Raw genomic sequence first — 18,840 nt, forward strand, 5'->3', positions numbered from 1 at the left:
ACATTTGTCTAGAAATAAGCTCCCAATATTATTAAGCTTTTAAAGTCTTTCATTAGATTGACTAATGCTATCTTTTCTACTCTGATGTACTGTGCCTTATTTTTCTTCATCCAAACCACAAAGAAAATATTGTATGAACTCTTAAAAAGAAAAATATTTTACAAGATCATGTTATTCAAAAGAACATTTAAGGAACAACTATCTCATTTTCCAGCAGCCAGTTAAGTTGCTCTCTATAGATCTGATTAAACTGGTTATCTCAGGTCCACGGTTTAGCAATAGATTTTTAGTTTGAAGATTAAAAAAAAAACCAAAAAACCACTAGCCTGAAAACATACAGACACAGAGCAATATATATTTAGTATTTGTTCTAATCAATACTTGCTTAAGTAATAAAAAGTATGCCTTGGGGAAGCTGTCCAAATATTTATATTTCGATAGAGACATGATCATCATTTTAAGAATTATTAGAACAGGAGAGAATGTGCAATGTTTAACAAATAATTTTATACTATAATTCTCTCAGAATTCATTATATTCACTATATACTACTATATTCACTATATACTACTGCTTATTATATTATTTTTTACTAACAAGGAATGGTATGGTGGTAAGAAAACACCAGAGTGTCCAGGAAAGAACACCGAGACCTTAAGTCCTGGCTATAATATAATAACTGGATGTCACTGAGTCTCTGAGGTTGATCTGTTAAATAAGTTTAATAAATAAATTTATTAGGAAATTATTATAAAAACTAAATAAATAATGGTTTTTAAAGCACTTGTAGTATCTTATAATGCAAGGCACCTAAATAGTTGCTCCATTCTCACTCCCAAGCACTGAAGTCTCTTTTACACTCTCCTTCCCATAAACAAAACAAGAGTTATCTAAAATATACTAGAATTTCTTTTATTTATTTTGCATACTGGGGATCAAACCCATGGTACTCTACCACTAAACCATATCCCCAGCCCTTTTATTTTGATGCAGGGTCTAAATTGCCAAGACTGGCCTCAAACTTGGCAACCCTTCTGCCTCAGCCTCCTAAGTCACTGAGATTCAGGCATGTGCCACAAGGCCCAGCTAGAACTTCTGTTATTTAAAAAAATAATGTAACTTGTATACCACGCTTCAAAATGAACAAAAACACTTTCATCATCTCATGGCTCCTTATGGAAGCCAAAAGAAAAAGACAATGCTCCATTTAACAAAAAAAGAAAAAAGAAGTCCAAAGAAACAGCATCATGTAAAGAATTAGTGACACCAGCCCTTCTATTAGACGTGCCAGATTTGAATTCAAGCTTTATCTAATTTCTTCATTTACGAAGTAAATGATTTATCACGTGAGGATTAAAACAAGATTGGTTATTCATTCATTTGTTCAGTATGTTCAAATGTACACAAACATTTCTCATGCATTAAAAATATACTGAACTAGGTAGAAAGGATAAAATCTCTAATAAAACAACCAACCACTATCCTTATGGAAAGTATAGGTAAATGGGAGACAAGGTACTCATCACGTAGTCATAGATCTAAGTAAACTGCAACTATACTATGTGCTACAAAGATGAGATAAACCATTTTCATGGTTGGGAGGAGTAACCAGGTCAGGGAAGTGTTCTTCAGAAAACAACCCAAGGAAAGAGATCTGAAGAAGTGACTTCAGAAGACAGCAAAGGGAGGGTGTGTATATTGGGCAGGGGGGTAGGGTGAAGTGGGAGTGGGGCGGGGTGGGATGGAATGGGGTGGGGTGAGGGGAGGGGGGATGAGGGGAATGAGGGGGGTGAGGGGGGTGAGGGGGGTGAAGGGGGGGTGAGGGGGTGGGGTGGGGTTTGACAAGTTCAAGAGGAACCAGCTAAGAATATCAATACTGGGGCTTCCCCCATAAATGGTCTACCAGATTACCTACAGTGAAGCTCCAATTTGACAAATCTTACCTCAAACTAAGACAGATACCATATAAGCATATACAAGCAGAAGTAACTTGAAAGTTAACTGTATTACTGATAGCACTGGAGTTAAAAAAAGTCAATATATAGTCATATTCCTTAGAAACCTTGTATAAAAAAGGAAGATTTAGGGAACAAAAGGAATAATTAGACAATAAAACTATTTTTGAAAAGTTAAACGTTCAATAAAATAGTTGAAGAATTCTCTCAGGAATAGAGCATAATAACAAAAATGGAAAATAAGAGAGAAAATAAATTTTAAAAACCAGACCAGGAGACTCAACACATTAATAGAAGGAGTTCCAGAAAGAGAAAAACAAAGGGAAGAAGTAATCCAGGAAATCCAAGGGTATACTAAGAATAGTCCATAATTTCTAAAAACAAAAAGCAAAAAATGAAATCAGACACAAGAATCCAAGAACCAGGATGGCTCTGAGTTCTCAAGCCATATAGGAAACAGGAAAACAATGGATTATGGATTCCAACATTTGCAAAAACAGTTTTCAACCTTTAACTGTATACCCAACTATAAGCACAGAATAATGACATTTTCATAGATACAGCACCTCATAAAAGCTTACTTTCTATACCTTTCTCAAGAAGGTACTAAGAAAAAAGAAGACATATGATACAAAAAGCTGAAGATCCAGAGAGGAGACGGCAAAAGGAGATCTCAGGACAACTTGCTAGCATCAGACAGAGGGCAACTAGTGGCGTGTAACTCCAAGACAGACATGATGAGGTATCATCACCAAGATCCCAACAATTGTCAATATAGCAGCAGAATTTAAGAACTATATGGAGAAAATAGAATAATCAATTGTTTTGGTGCTGAAGAAGGCAGAAGGAGATGAAATATGTTCCAAAGCCAAGACCAAAGATCAGCTTTGCAATAGAAAAAAAAACTCTGGTACTTAAGTCTTCAATACAAAATCCTCTGCTTCTAAACTGTCCATATAATTTAAAAAAAAGATTCTAACTAGGGCATTATCACCTTAACATCTACTCAGAACAATAAGCATTTCTAAATAAGGTACAAAACTGTGGTCAATTCAGTGAGGGAAGCCAATAGAGTGATGGATGGGAGTTTTCCAATACTGCAGATTCACAGAATTAGCCTGAGGAAGAAATAAGTTAGTCACACTACATTTTTAAGGATCTTCTGCCTCTATATTAAATCAATATTCTAAAATGTTTCATGAAACAAAAAATTAGAAGCATAATCTACCTAATGCTGATTAAAAACAAGCATGGGGACTTCAAAGGAAGTTCAAGAACACCTAACAATCTGACAGTTGGTCAGGTTCATTAATTTTCTCTTTGTTTTTGGCAGAGCACAGGTCCCACAAATAAGGTATTTTTTCCTGGTTTATTGAAGGACATCTTCTTTTGGTGTAGATTCAATTTTGAAAACATAGGGTTTGGGTTAGAGATATAGCTCGGTAGTAAAGCACTTACCTAGCATGCATGGGACCATGGGTTTGATTCCCTATTCCACAAAACAAAATGGGTTGTCTGTTTGCTTAAGAGGTGCTAGGATTCAATCCAGGGCTTTCTACATTCTTGGTGCACACTCTTATCACTGAAGCTACCCTCAGACTAAGATTTTAGTTTTGCTGCTGTTTAAGCTAATATTAGCTCATTTTAAAATATGCATGGTAGGGGACACCTGTGCCATTATAAAAACTAAATGCTATCGATGAAGAATCAGTTAGTAAAGTAAAACAGAAAGTGAAAAGAAGGCACAGAAATTTATGTCCAAACTGGGTCTTTGATAGGCTGGGTTATTAGAATGAATATCCAAAATTATCTAAGAATATCCTCTTTGTCATCACAAAACCAGATGTCTGTAAGAGTCCAGATCCAGATACCTATATAGTTTTTGGGAAAGCCAAGATTGAAGTTTTACCTCGGCAAGCACATTTAGCAGCTGCTGAGAAATTCACAGTTCAAGGTGAAGCTTTCTCAAACACTGAAGAAAACACAAAGACTCCAACTGGTACAAGAAAAGAGTGAAGAGGAAGAAGTTAATGAAACAAGTAAGGAAGCTAAGGATACAGAATTGGTCATGTCACAAGCAAATGTGTTAAGAGAAAATGCGGTCTGAGCCCTGGAGAATAACAGTTAAGAATATTATAAGTAAGGAAATGCTACAATAAATTAACAATGTATATATCTGAAAGCCAGAACCTTTTTCTGGTGTTTCAAAAGGGTAACTACATCTTGGTTTGAAATTTGTACTGTTTTATCATTTAAGAAGTCATGGCTTCTTGCTGGATGAAAAATAAAAACTGGCTTTAAGCATATTAAATGTGACAGAGTTTAGCAACTAAATGCTGTCTATGTTTCTAACAACTTTGCTAATGTTTCTAAAGCCTTAAACGGCCTCCACTTACAAATCAACGGAACATTAGATCCCATCTTTGCCAAGAGCCATCTATGAGCCATGGGTAAACTGAGCAGTGGTGGAGCCATTAGGCAGGGAAGCCTGGTATCAGGAACTCCCAATAGGAATACACTGCTTTGAGAATGCTTGATTACATGGCCCCCTGCCTAACCTACTGCTCAAGTTCTAACTCAGCTCTGGAGAGGGGAGTGACTTGCTGGAACCAGACAGCCTCTGGAAGATAGGTGCAGATTGTCAAATACCAATCAACCTGTTTACTGCAAGACCTACCACACCAAGAAAGAAGCACCAAATAAGACTCCTCCCATTAAAACCTTATCCCTGTCCTTGATATATTCCCCCTTTTTCAGTTGTCCAGTTTCAGCTCCTATCAAGACTGGAAGACCCATCAGACAATCCACTTTTTAAACTCTAACCTTTAGCTCTGTATTTCTTACTGATTATTTCAGACATTTTATTTTCCCAGGTGGCTCACATCTCCTGAGCAGGAACCTGCTTTGTCTGGGTGTAAGACACCTCAATACACCTTAAGGTTTAATGAGTTACTGTCTTCATGGTTTTCAGAGATTGGCAAGAAATACTAACTGCTTTTGTGCTAATTGTTTACAAAAAAGTAATGCTTTGCTATCTTGTTTACTATTATCCTAGCATGATCCTACCCTATGTGTACCTTGTCCAGTTACCCACCAATGGCAACCACGGACCTCTGGACTACCCTGATGCTGAATACCCTTAACTGTCCATGCCCCACCTGATAGAGAATAAAGATTTCAGGTCACTCCCCACCAACTTCTTCCTCTCTCAGAAAGAAGCAGTTGGAGATATCTTGTCCATTTTTTTCCACAGAAATGGAAAGTAGAAATTGACAAAAGAAAAATGTTACAGGGGCCCATTTTGTGCTTTGAATATAGCCCTTGCTGCTCTAAAAATAAATATTCACAGGGACAAAAAAATCATTATACGGACTGAGCATCTCTAATCCAAAAATCTAAAATCTGAAACACTTCTGGTCCCAAGCATTTCAGATAAGGGATACTTAATTTGTAGATTATCAGCTTTGATCTAATGGTAGACATATACAGGATATAAGGAATCAAATGCTGTGCAAAAAATCATCTTCAGTAAATGTATTGTTTGAAACAATACATTTTTCTAAAGCAGTCATGCTAGAATGAATGAAAGGCCAATTCTCAGGTAAGTCTGAAGCACTATAATAAGATGCTAAAACATTTAACCTCTATGTCAAATACTCTTTGGAGAAAGGCACATAGAGTTCTCATCTGGATATAAAATAATTTCCTGTCTCATTATTCTAACCTATGTTCTAACCAGCAGAATTTGCAACAGGACAAATGGCAGAAAAGGGGATTTCAGGCAATAAACAAAAAGGAGAGAAGAAATTTAAAAAAAATATATATTTTTTTTTGTTTGAGATGGATACAATACCTTTATTTTGTTTATTTATTTTTATCGAACCCAGTGCCTCACAAGTATTTGGCAAGCACTCTACCACTGAACTACAACCTCAGGCCCGGAAAGAAGAAATTTTGCAATAAATTACTTCTTAGTCCAGTTTGACATCCTCCAACATTCCTGCCTTTTGCTAGAGGTCTCAGGAAATGTTCCATCTTTACTTTCAAACAAGGAACTTGTAATTTCTGGATAAAGCTGATCTCTTTTCCCAGAGCCTCTGTAGTAAAAAGACTGCCTGCGCCAGTTGTAACCCCATTTTTAATTGCTGATTTCCTAAAACAAGCAATTTAACTATAGCAATATATGTGTTGAAGAGTCATTAAGAACTACCCATTTGAGAGTGCTGTGTTGAAAATATAAGAGAAAGATAGAATAATCCAATGTTTGGGTTCTTAAGAAAACAGGAAAGAAGGAGATGCAATTCAAAGTGGAGTCTGTCTGTCTGCAAGTAGAGGCAGCCTGGCAGTGGGTTAAAATGGTTTTCTTCTTCTCCCCTTCCCCCTTTCCTTTACTTCTGTGAAAGTTCAAAATAAATACATGTAGTATAGATGAGGAAAGACCAGGATATACAAATTGTAATGCAATCTTCAGTATTTCAGAGTAAAACCCAGAGTAGAAGACATCTTCATATAACCACCAGCATTTTTTGTTTGTTCAACTCAAAAATCATCAAATATTAATGCATAATTTCACCTACTAAAGATAAAATCATGGCACTTGGAAAAAATCCAAGTTTTTTTAAAAACAAAAAATAGCCAAAATTCTGGTTAATAAGTAATTCAGACTTTCTTAAGCAATACACTATAAAAATATAAAAAACACACCTTTTTATAAAAATATTTTCATACTATATACTTTTTTTGAAAAACCTGTTTTAAAAAAATATTTTGCAGAAAATAACAAATAACAGTACAACCTAACAAAAAATAAAACTATGCTGAAATACCAGCCTTTCTCTGATAATTCAGAAGGTACTTGAAGATTCTATCTAGCTTCAATATCTCAGGAAATAGCTCAGAAGCAGTTTCCCAGCTTAAGAATTATGTCACACTTTATATATCAATCTTATCTTTTATATATCAATAATCACTATTTAGCAAATATCTTCTATGTCTAAGGAATAATGCAATCCTTTACTGTGAATTGGCTTTAAACATTAAAAATTAATTCCAAATTACTTGAAAACAAAGGTCGGTCACCAATATTGAGCACATTCTAATGAAATAGAAAGTAGCCTTGTTAGTATTCTATACTCAATCCTATGTACACAACACCCAGCTCATGGGTTGTTTGTTTTTAATGAAACAAAATTATCAAAGATATTAAAACTGTATTACCTTCATAATGTTAACTAAATCTGTTTGACAGTAGCGATCCTGATGTGCATTTGCTGCTGCTAGTGTAAGAAGATAATCATTCCTTGCGTGGGTAGCTTTGGAATTACACTCAGATCGCCGGGCTTTTAACTAAAACATAATAATAAAAGGAAAAAAATCAGTGCAAACTGATACTGTATGGAAAAACAGCAATTAATGGCTCCCCACCAAGAGTAAAAATAACAATGTGGAGAAAACATTTACATGTATGTAAAAATTATACTTCACTATTAAGAAATGAAATAGTACCTGAAAACATGGGGAGAACATTTTAAACCTTTGTTATTTATACTTAACATAATTCCAAAGTTTGCTACAGAACTGAAAAATATTTTTTTTGAGTTTATTGAGATGGGAAAATAAAGGTTCTAAATAAAGGTTCCTTATTTTTGAAGACATGGGTAAATCTGGAGGTTTTAGATACTAGTATTTTAAAAATCAACAATCCAAATGTGTCAGAAAAACTTCCTGTTGGTGGGGAGTCTGGCAACAAACTCTGGTCTCTAAGCTTACTTGACAGGTACTCCAGTTTGAGGGCCCCTCAGAAAAACTCACTTGCACCAGCCCAGAAGACCTGGTCTTAAGGTATTAAGTCTGAGTGAAATGATTCTACAGCGCTTCTGAAAGCCCCTGCACTTTGTCTCTTGGACTAAGAGTTAAATACACAGACTACATGAGTCGTAACACATCCAAACCTACCCCTCAAGCAGTCTTGGGAAGCAAGCTATGTCCAGTGTCCACACCTGGGTGAAAAATCCCATCACTGGGAAGGAAAGTTCCTCACTGGGTTATTGACTTTGAAATGCTTTTCTAAAGTAGAAAAACCCCACTTCCATTCTCAAAAGACCCCAAACTTTTAAAATATAAGGTAAGGTTTCTCAATTGTGAAATATACCTTTCAAAAACTCACCTTTACACTTGCTTTTTGTAAACTGATTCTTGATTGAAAAAGACTAAGTTTAGACCTATATAAAAATAGAAAAGAATGTTTAATAAAATTATATCATAATAAGATTACCAAATGTTATAATTACTAAAAATAATTAATAACCCTTTTCCAAGACACTGTTCTAAAGTGAATTTACAAAGGTCAAAAGTGATGCTTATTTGCCTTCATTTATAAATTATATATATATATAATATTATAGGAAAATAAAAATACTGGGATTAACATATTTAAAATACCCTTAAAAATATAATTTGACCAAGAAAAAAATAAAAATATATTAGTATATTCTAGTAAAAAAGAGTCATCAAACTATATGTTATTCCTAGTATCATATAATTCCACACACTTCAGTTCTTTTACAAAAGGTCAGAGAAACCCCAGGGCAACCAACCTGGGGAGACCAAGGTTCTCAGAGCTATGTGTGTCAGGTGGTACAACACCAGAATGCAATCTATAGGCTCTAGAAAGTCCTTGCTTTTGTTACTCCCCTCATTAAAAATGATTTGTGTTTGGGTTCTTGTCTGCCTGTGTGCCCCCTCCCTCCTAAAGGTAATCTGAACTTACTAAGAAGGCCCTTAAGACTCTCTGTCCTGTAAACTTTTGTTCTATTTAATCTTCTCCCACTCTGGTGTTCTTACCTATCTCCCTTGATGCCTAAGTTTTTTTGGGGGGAACTATAACCTGTCAGTCAGCAGTAGTATGTTGCTTTTACTTAAAGGCTAGAGATAAGTACATAGACAAAATCAACAGACAGATGCTAAGGAACAAGCAACAGTCCCACAGCCATGATTTTTTTGAAGCTGAAATGTTTGTCTTAACTGCAGGGTCATGGTGATTGCCATGGGAGAGTTCAATGCATGCACTGGCAGCTATGCCTCTTAGTATGAAGCAGAGTTGCAGACCATTTGGGACTAGAAGGTGAAGCAGCCAGTCTGTGTACAGACACTGTGAAGAGGACAGCAAAAGTTGTCTCTTGCATTTCTAACAAGAGAGAAAACATTCAGGGATGAATATACAGTTTCCTAACTCCTCCCCACTGCTTTAAAAAAAATTGGGTCTAAGATATTTCTGTTATTTCCTGCCTAGTTGTATTCCTATTTTATGAGAATTTTTTGTTTTTATTAATCATATTTCTATTCATTTTGATGTAGGAAAGCTAAGATTACCTATATTAAGATTTGAAAGTACCTGTCAGGGTGAGAAAGACTGTGCTTGAAGCACTGTCATTTCTCCTTTTTAAATAGTCATTATCCAAATAGGCTGACTTGCACATGGATAGTCCAACATAAAATTATAGATTTAAATTTATGGCGTCTGCTTCATTTGCTAATCTGCATACACTTCTTGTATGGTATTTAGGTAGGCATTAACAATAGCATAAAATGTCCTTGAAGATGACAATCTAAAAAAATAAGGATTTTTAAAAATCACACACTATACAAATAAAAAACTATACTGTGTACTAGTCTTTACCATCTATCCTTCAAATGTTAATGTTCCTTGGGTCTCCAAATTCAAATTCATATCTCACTGTATATATGACTGCATCCCTATAACTGATGGACATCCTATAACCTTCAGAATTCAATTCTCAGTGCCAAATTCTCACATAAGAACAGATATTTGATCACCTCCCAAATATATCCATGTCAGTGTCTCCCAGGCTCTTCAGAATTTACATATCCAAAATGGAACTTACCATCTCCTTCAGACTAACCCTCTTCCTCCTGTAGTCTCTCCTAATGGGCCTATCATAGCATCCATCAAAACTATATTTACTTCAGTGCTTAGTCCCCTTCCTGATTTTCCTATCTCTGCTTAGAAAAAAACATACTCATTCTTCTTCCAAGAATCTGCCCAAGCATCACTTCTTCTATAAAGGTTCCTTTATCAACAGGCAATAGTAATCTCTCCATTTTCTATGCTTTCAAAACAGTGTTTTCAGATTACTACTCTAAGCAATTAGTGACTAGGTGAGTGTCTTTAGGTAGATAATTTCTTTGAGTTTACTATGAATAGACAAATGATGAAGTTACTTTTTTAAATCATATGCTCTAAATTCCTTGAAGGCACAAAAACGCACCTAACTTATCTGTGACCCATAGTGCCCAATATAATGACTAAATAAATATTAACTGAATTAAGACATAGAGCCATTTTTTACTCTGTAGTTGAATTAATTTTCCAGAGAAGTTATACACTGAAGTAAAATGTCTCACTTTGAATTTGGCCACATGAGAAGGCAGTTCCTCGTGATCAGTTCCGTGAAATAGACCTAGTCAAATACACACTTCTCAGGAACAGTCCACCCATGGCTAAATTAGGCATTTGTAGATGCTCTACAAATCTGTCAATTCTCTGTTCTAGAATCCCAGAGCGTTTAAAAGACAAGTTCCTAAAAGCCAGAATGGTACAATAATCCCAACTGAGATCTGCTAACCTCCAGATCTTATTGGAAAGATGGATTTAGTGACTCCATGAATGCATGGGAAATATTTGAGTGCTCAAAAAATAAAATAAAAACAATAAACTTAAATTAGAAAAATATTAAATGTTACACTTTAATATCAAGTATTCAGTGAGTATTCATTCATCAACCCATTATACTAAATAAACTTCCCAGGAACCCCTGAATTTTCCTAAGTTGCTGACGAAGTTGCTTAAATTTCTTGCAGATAAAAGCCATTTTAGGAAGCTAGATGTGTTAGCACACACCTATAAATAATAGCTACTCAGGAAGCTGAGTCAGGAGGATAAATAGTTCGATCCCAGCCTGGGCAACATAGAGAGACCCTGTCTCAACAATGACAACAAAACAACATGTTAGAGGTAACCCCCTCCTTGCTGGACTATTTGTACAATTGTCCAAACCTTTCTGATTTTATGCCTACGAGTTTGGACTCCTAGATTTTGCAACAATCAGCACTGTGAACAGAAGTCTTAGCTCTCCTGATCACAAGCCTCCTAAGTTTAGTTCTATAACACAGGTTTCCCACCCCCCCACCAATATTTATCACACTTCCTCAAAGTGTCATTGCAAAAATCTCTATCGCTTGATTGGTATCTCCTATTACCAATTGCCAGTTCCTTCCTTTCCTTAATAGGCTCAGGCTAGGGTGGTGGCTCTAAGGTAGACCAATTGCCTAGTGTGCATGAGGCACTGGGTTCAATCCTCAGCACCACATAAAAATAAAATTTAAAAAAAAGTCTCAAAATAAAGGACTATAATTCACATATATTGAAAGTAATATTGACAAAATTGTTAAAGCATACTTTAAAAAGTAGAAATATGAGAATTACATGTACAATAAAAAACAGTGCTTGGGATAGGGTTTTAAAAGGAGGTCAGTGCTCTTGTTCACTTGATGTGCCATTGTTCCTTCAATGACACCTTGAGATATCATAGGGATTTTAACTATAACTGAATTTTAGAGTCTAGCATGATAAAATGAGGCTCTTAAACCCTACTTTCTGATATCATCATGACTTTTACTAGACTCTCCATAAGTTTTCAAGTCTGTAAGTACAATGTTCATTTATCTTGTCTAAATGTTCAATTTAAAGGTCACCAGTCAACATAAAATGAAAATGGGACCTAAAGTACATAACATATGTAGAACAAATGAAACCAACACAACCTAAGAACAAATCTATATGCTATATAAACAAAAAACAAAGTATTAATTAGCAAAAATAACATTTAACTGCATAATAATTTTCTCAGAAATATTAAAATACATACTTTGCCTCAATGTCAGCTTTCTCTCGCACTGCATGAGCCATCTGCTCAGTCTCAAAGTACTTCTTTTTGCCTTTAGCCAAATCTTTCACTGTCTCTTGTAATTCAGTTTGGATCTTTGTCAACTGGTACATACACTGTAAAATACAAAAGTGCAATTATTACAATTTTTAGTTTTCAGGCTGACAGAAATGAGTTTGTCTGAAGGACCATGCATTATTCCTTCAGGATGGAAACCCAGGAGAAAAATCAGCACTTTTAATGACTTTCAAATTGCAAATTAGAATTCCATGCACAGCTGGTACTTCCATCTCAAGTACTGTGTCAAATAGTGTCACAGTTTGCCTAACAATCATGACTGACATTAAGGTAAGGCATAAGAAGAGCAACCATAAAAGGCTTGCTGTTGCAGATATCATGGCAATAAAGAAAAAAAAGAATAAACCAATTCTGTTATTTCTTCAAAATCAATAGTCTCCTTTTTCTAAGTTCTAAGAAGATAAAATGATTAAGAGCTTAAGTAGTCTACTAAGGTAAATGAATTATATGTATTTTTCTGTAAAACTGTTTAAATATTGAATTTCAACAGTTTTTTGTTATTTTTACTTATTTATTTTTGAAATTCTAGGTTCAAATCTAAATCTCTTTAAATCTGATAACACTATAATGGATATGGTGGCAGTTTACAAATTCTAAATTATTAGACAAATATGAGCCACAATTCTTTCTTTTATTTTTGTGGCACTGGGGGCCAAGCAGAGATTTGTAGATGCTAATGATGTGCTGTACCACTGAGCTAAAACCCAAACCCCCAAATCACAGTTATTTCAAGGAGGGTAGATAAACTCTAGTATAAATGAGAAAAATATGGACAAAGGCACTACTAAGTAAACAGAAGAATGGCAAAAAGCCTTATGTTACTGTGGATCTTGTTCTGATTTAAAAGCAAATATTCACATATAAAAAATGATCCAGAAGGGGCTGGGGTTGTAAGTCAGTGGTAGAGCACTCACCTAGCACATGCAAGGCCCTGGTTTCGATCCTCAGTACCATATAAAAATAAATAAAATAAAAGCAATTGTGTCCAACTACACCTAAAAATAAATATTTTTAAAAAATGATCCAGAAAAGATTATGGTATTATTCTCATTGTAATTTTCATTATAATCTTAAGTCCTTCATAATTATAATGTGTCTGTTTATTCCCAAGTATACAAAAGAAAACTGCCAAAATAAAGAACATTATAAAAAGAACATTAACTTTAATGTTATAGAGGGAGAATATTAAGTTGAAACTGGTTCTCATGGTGACCGAATTTGAATTAGCCTATCTTCCTATAGTCTGGAAAGTGTGAAAATTGGACAAAGCATACCCCGGTCTTACAGAATTGAGACCTAGAAGAGGACCACACCTACATAACTCTCCACTCAACCTGACTTTCCCTCCTTTTAGGAAATCTGTTGAATCATGGCACAGAAATAGGATATAAACAGAAAATAGTATTCTTACTCTATTCTGTGGAGATAGTCTGTAGTTCAGGGGATGATGAAAACATCAGGAATTTGTAAGGCAAAGATCTAGAAAGAAGGATATTACAGAGAGGAGCAAGTTCAAAACACTACATGTGATTTTCCCTTGAGTCATCTGTTGATTTCTAATAGGTATATGGAGAATGAAACTCCAAGAAATCCAGCAGATAAAAGTAGCTAATGACTGGTCAGAGATCAGAAGATTAGAGTTGCTGTATGATGCTGAGAAGAAAAGCTAGAGTTCAAGTTTTGTCAGAGTAGAAAGGTCTTGGAGTAAGCATCCCGTACTTTCAGTTAAGACCAAAGAAGTAAAATAGATCACGCCTAAAAAGACCCCCAAAACCAGACCTTAACAGGACAAAGGTCTAGCATTCTATCTGCCTGCTAAATATCACCATATTTGGAAATAACATCTTCAAGAACCTTCACATGTTTGATCCACAATGTTCAGCATGGTGAGGCACACTAAAGCCATAGACCAAATAATGAAAACCAAGAAGATCAGCATACAATAATAAAAAAAAAAAACACATAGTGATTCGTTTAGTGGAATTATGAAACAGATTAGGAGCACATGGAAAACAGGGAGAATTACAACTGAAAAATGGAATCTAACCTCCAAAAAGTCACATTAAAACTCTGTAACTGAAAAAATACATTAAGATTCCAAAAGATAAGTTTTTAAAATATTAGGAATAGAAAAACCGAGAATTAATAAATAGCCAAATAGACCAATAGAAGTATATATAGAAAAAAGGGTAGAAATACAAAGTAGAAAAAGTATAAAAGAAATATGGACAGAGTCAAAAGGTCTAACAAAACAAAAGTCATAATAGGAAGATAAAAAGAACAACACGCTGAAAGATTTTTTTTTTTTTTTTTTTTTTTTTTTTGGTACCGAGGATTGAACTCTAAGCCACATCCCCAGCCCTTTTTGTATTTTTTTTAAAGACAGTGTCTCACTGAGTTGTTTAGCACCTCGCTAAGTTGCTGAGACTGGTTTTGTACTTGCAATCCTCCTGCCTCAGCCTCCCAAGCCTCTGAGATTATAGGTGTGTGCCACTGCACTGGGCTAGAGGATTTTTGTATTGTTCATGAGGTAGTAAAATATTAATTCAAGGTAGATTATGAAAGTTAATTTGGGACTAAGTTTGGGGAACAGTAAAATTACTAAATCAAGGTAATCTAATAAATTAGCATATTGAAATCTCTAAGGTAATTACTAAAAGAATTATAGTATTATAAAATTAGGAAGCTAACAGTGGAGGAAAAATTTATAATAAAAACATAAGAACACTCAACATCATTAACCATTATCAAAATTATAATCAATGAAATAGTACCTCACAACTGTGATGGTGATTAAAAAAAAAGTGGGGGGCTGGATTTGTGGCTCAGCAGTAGAGCGCTTCCCTAGCACATGTGAGGTCCTGGGTTCAATCCTCAGCACCACATTAAAAATAAAATGTAAATAAAATAAAGGTATTGTGACCAACTACAACTAAAAAAAAAAAAAAAGACAAGTTTCGGCAGGGTTGTGGAGAAACTGGAAGCTTCGTCATACATTGTTAGTAGGAATGCAAAATGATGTAGCCAATATGAAGAATCATTCTACTAGTTTTACTACAACTTTTGGAAAAATTGAAAATCTGGGATTGCTATCCAGAAGATTTCTAAATGTGGCATTCTGGGGACCAACAAGTGGAAGGAGTTACTAAAAGATGAAACCATTGGAGAATGCAGAGCTAATGGAAAGAAAGAGTGAGTTCTACTACCATCATCTGAGCCCGCCTTGGATTTGCCAATGCCTGAATAAGTCTTGCAGTATTCAGATATATAAAATAATACAATCTCATTTTGGCTTAAACCAGTTTGAAATAGGTTTTGTTATGTGCAATCCCAGGTTCATGATAGTTATGCCCATTGTATAACATTCAACAACTGCTTTGTAAACACAAATGCCATTATTATCATCTATATCATGATACAAGTTAATTCCTATCAAATCTCAAATATTTTTCCCCCCCAGGAATGTTGTATAATTCAGGTCTGAATCTATCCACCAGTGGAAAAGCAAAGAAGTAGCTAAATTTTTTTCAAGATATTCAGATTTTGGGGGCTGGGTTTGTGGCTCAGCGGCAGAGCGCTCTCCTAGCACGTGCGAGGCCCTGGGTTGGATGCTCAGCACCACATAAAAATTGGGACCCATTGAAGAAGTTGTGGCAAAAGCTGATAAACTGGCTGAAGAGCATTCATCCTGAGAGATCCTCTTGCCAAATTTAAGCACTCATCCAGTGTATTTTCCTCTCTCCTTGCCTTTAATCCTAAAAAACACAGTTTTCTGTGTAGGCCACACAAGAGCCTGATTGAAAATTATGGTTCTGTTTGAAGAATATTTAAGGTTTCCAATAAAATATACACCCCTCAGGGGGAAAAAAAAAGATTCAGATTTTGAAAAAAGTAGAACTTTTCAGTTAGATTTGATAAATACAATGGCAACTTGAACCACAATATTTCTGCCTGATTAGCAAGTTAAATTGTATTATTTCTCTGTTCTTCCCTTCTATTCCTTTTTCTGCATAATCAGATACATAAACATACATGAATGTACATTTTCTTCCAACTTAAGATCATTGATGAGTGGTCACATAGTTTAATCACATAGTCTACAATGAACAAGATAATTTTGGGCAAAGATAAGCATAAACATTTTTATACAAATGTGTTAAAAGTACTCTACATGGGAGGAATAGATGAATTCTAGATGGGGAAGAGGGGTGGGAGGGAAAAGGAGTGGGCAGGAGATTAGAGAGATGGTGGAATGTGATAGACATCATTGTCCAAAGTACACGTATGAAGACACGAATTGGGTGTCAAATAGTTTATATTCAAACAGAGATATGAAAAATTGTGGTATATATGTGTAGTAAGAATTGTAATGCATTCCGCTGTCATTTATTTATTTTTTTAAATCAATTTAAAAAAAATAACTATGAAAAAAGTGCTCTTTTTTAAGAGGTTAAAATTTTATATATACACATATATGCATTTAACACACTTATTTTATGCAACTGAAATCATCTTTGGCAAACAAGAAAATTAGTATTTTTACAAATGACAATCAGAATTGGAACAATGGATGGATTCTGAAATATTATTTCCTTAAATAATTGCTTTACTATTCTGAAGTATTAATATCTCTATTAAAAAAACTTCAATAACTGGGACTGGGGTTGTGGCTCAGAGGTGCAGCACTTGCCTACCATGTATGAGGCATTGGGTTCGATCCTCAGCACCACATAAAAATAAAAATAAAGATGTTTTGTCCACCTATAACTTAAAAAAAAAGTTATTGATTTAAGACCTTCTTAAAAAAAACTTTAATTTCTTATTAAGTATCATGATAATCTCCATTTTTATTAGTCTCTTTCCAAAAAGGACACAATTCAAACATATACTTTCAACAGCATACTATAACAATCACATAAGATAATGATATTTTTCCTATGAATTTTAAATTTCTGGATAATCAAATAAATAGGTCCTTTTGAAAAAAAACTTTACTTATGTACATCCTACAAAATTCAACTTTAGAGTACACTAGACATTTAAAAATAAGATTAACTATGCAAAATGGCACAATTGAAACTGAGGCTAATTGATACAAACTGTTCTCAAGATATAGTGGACTTAATAACAATTATTTTAATATACATCCAACTGTACCATACTGTGAAACTATACAGGTGTATTTACTTGAGTTATATTTCTAAGGAGTATTTACTGAACTTTCCCAATTTCCATGAATTCAAATTACACTCAGCTTTATCAGTTAATAAAACATGGTTGAGAAATTCTAGTAAAATGCCACCCAAAAACATCTGTGACCATATTTTTAAAACATTCAAATTTTTAAAAGCAATTTAGCATAATTTTACAGACTGCAAATGTAGCAGTGAGGTATTAAAATATATAAAAGACACAAAAAAAGTGGGAACATACTCTTTTTAGTTGCTGTTCTTTTAAGCTTCTCACAGTCCTGGCAGGCTCAGAAATGAAGTTTTTATAATTTTCACATATATTGATCCGAGACTGGGCTACCTGCATTGTTCCCTCAAGAAAGGATTTCCAAACAGGATACATGCTCCTAAATTCAAAGAGGGACAGAGAAGTATTAGGCAGGAAAATGCAAGAAAATCTAATCTTTTGCTCACTGTCAAACACTGACAGAATAAATATCTTCTTCAGAACCATAAATGTGTATTTATATTGGCTTCAAGGCAATATTTCAGCATACAGAAAAGCATGGCATATACTCTACCCCACTATTATTCAGCAATGGGGAGTAAAGGAATAAAAAGATTACAATTTGAGACAAAGCTAACACTATAAAAATAGTGAATAATTTAGACTTTTCAGGACTTTCACTGCCACAGGGTCATCATTATGAATATCAGATTTTATTACTTCATCATGGTATTCTATTTTATAGACTCAGATTTAGAGAGTAACTCTTGGTCATACAACATGGCAGTATAGAAATAAAGATGAAGATTGGTTACCTCTAAATTACATTCTCTTTCAACTATACTGTCTTACATAAATCCATTTGGCTAGAAAAAATGAATGTCATGAACAACTAACTGCTTATATGCTTGAGAAAGTCCATTTTGTCAAACAAAAGGAATCTCTGATATTGTTGCTCTACATCAGTCTCCGATGTAATGTGCTCAGCATCACACTGTGCTTTGAAGTCATTCCAAGCAAGTCCCACCACCTTGCTTGATAAATGTGCTCAGCAATCTCTTGGTAAAGTCAAAAAATTAATTCATCTTTTGCTTTTTTCTATCAATTTCCTTTTCAAACCTTCTCTCCTAATTTGTTAAATGCCTAGCCAATCCTCTTATTTTCCTCCATTAGCCATAATGTATCTTATAACTCACCATAACAATGGATGATACTTTGTATTTTAAAATGTGACACCTATGTGTAGTGAAATTTTAGTAATTTTAATATTCATCTCCTGAGATTTCCCTCCTAGTGTTCAAATGGATTTTCTACTATAGCAATGTGTGGGACCATATACTACAAAATATGCTAGCTATGGGTCAATAGAAGACAGTGTAAAAAAAGAAAAAGAAAAGTTGCCTGGTCTCTATACTAGTTAGAACTTAAAAAAAAAACTTGATAAACTATAGTTTTTTAACCAAGGAGTCTTAGGGATCTGTGCATGTAATACACCAAATCAATAGAGAATAAAATATTTGTTTATTTTGGCAGATATATCACCATCCCTTTGGAAAAACTCAATATGTTGCATTAGCAAAACAAAACAAAACATCAGTATAAAAGCATTAATGAATTAACAACAGCAAAACTGGTGTCCTCCTTGGCCTTTCACAGCAAATGAC

At 34.5% G+C, this 18,840-nt stretch overlaps 1 pseudogene; it reads right to left on the minus strand.

Moving 5' to 3' along the window:
• Positions 1 to 17,572, minus strand: part of LOC143387607 (F-BAR and double SH3 domains protein 2-like) — a 124,335-nt pseudogene extending 106,763 nt beyond the window's left edge.
• Positions 17,573 to 18,840: the final 1,268 nt, after the last annotated feature.

This window comes from Callospermophilus lateralis, unplaced genomic scaffold (assembly GCF_048772815.1).
Source record: "Callospermophilus lateralis isolate mCalLat2 unplaced genomic scaffold, mCalLat2.hap1 Scaffold_146, whole genome shotgun sequence".
Taxonomy (NCBI): domain Eukaryota; kingdom Metazoa; phylum Chordata; class Mammalia; order Rodentia; family Sciuridae; genus Callospermophilus; species Callospermophilus lateralis.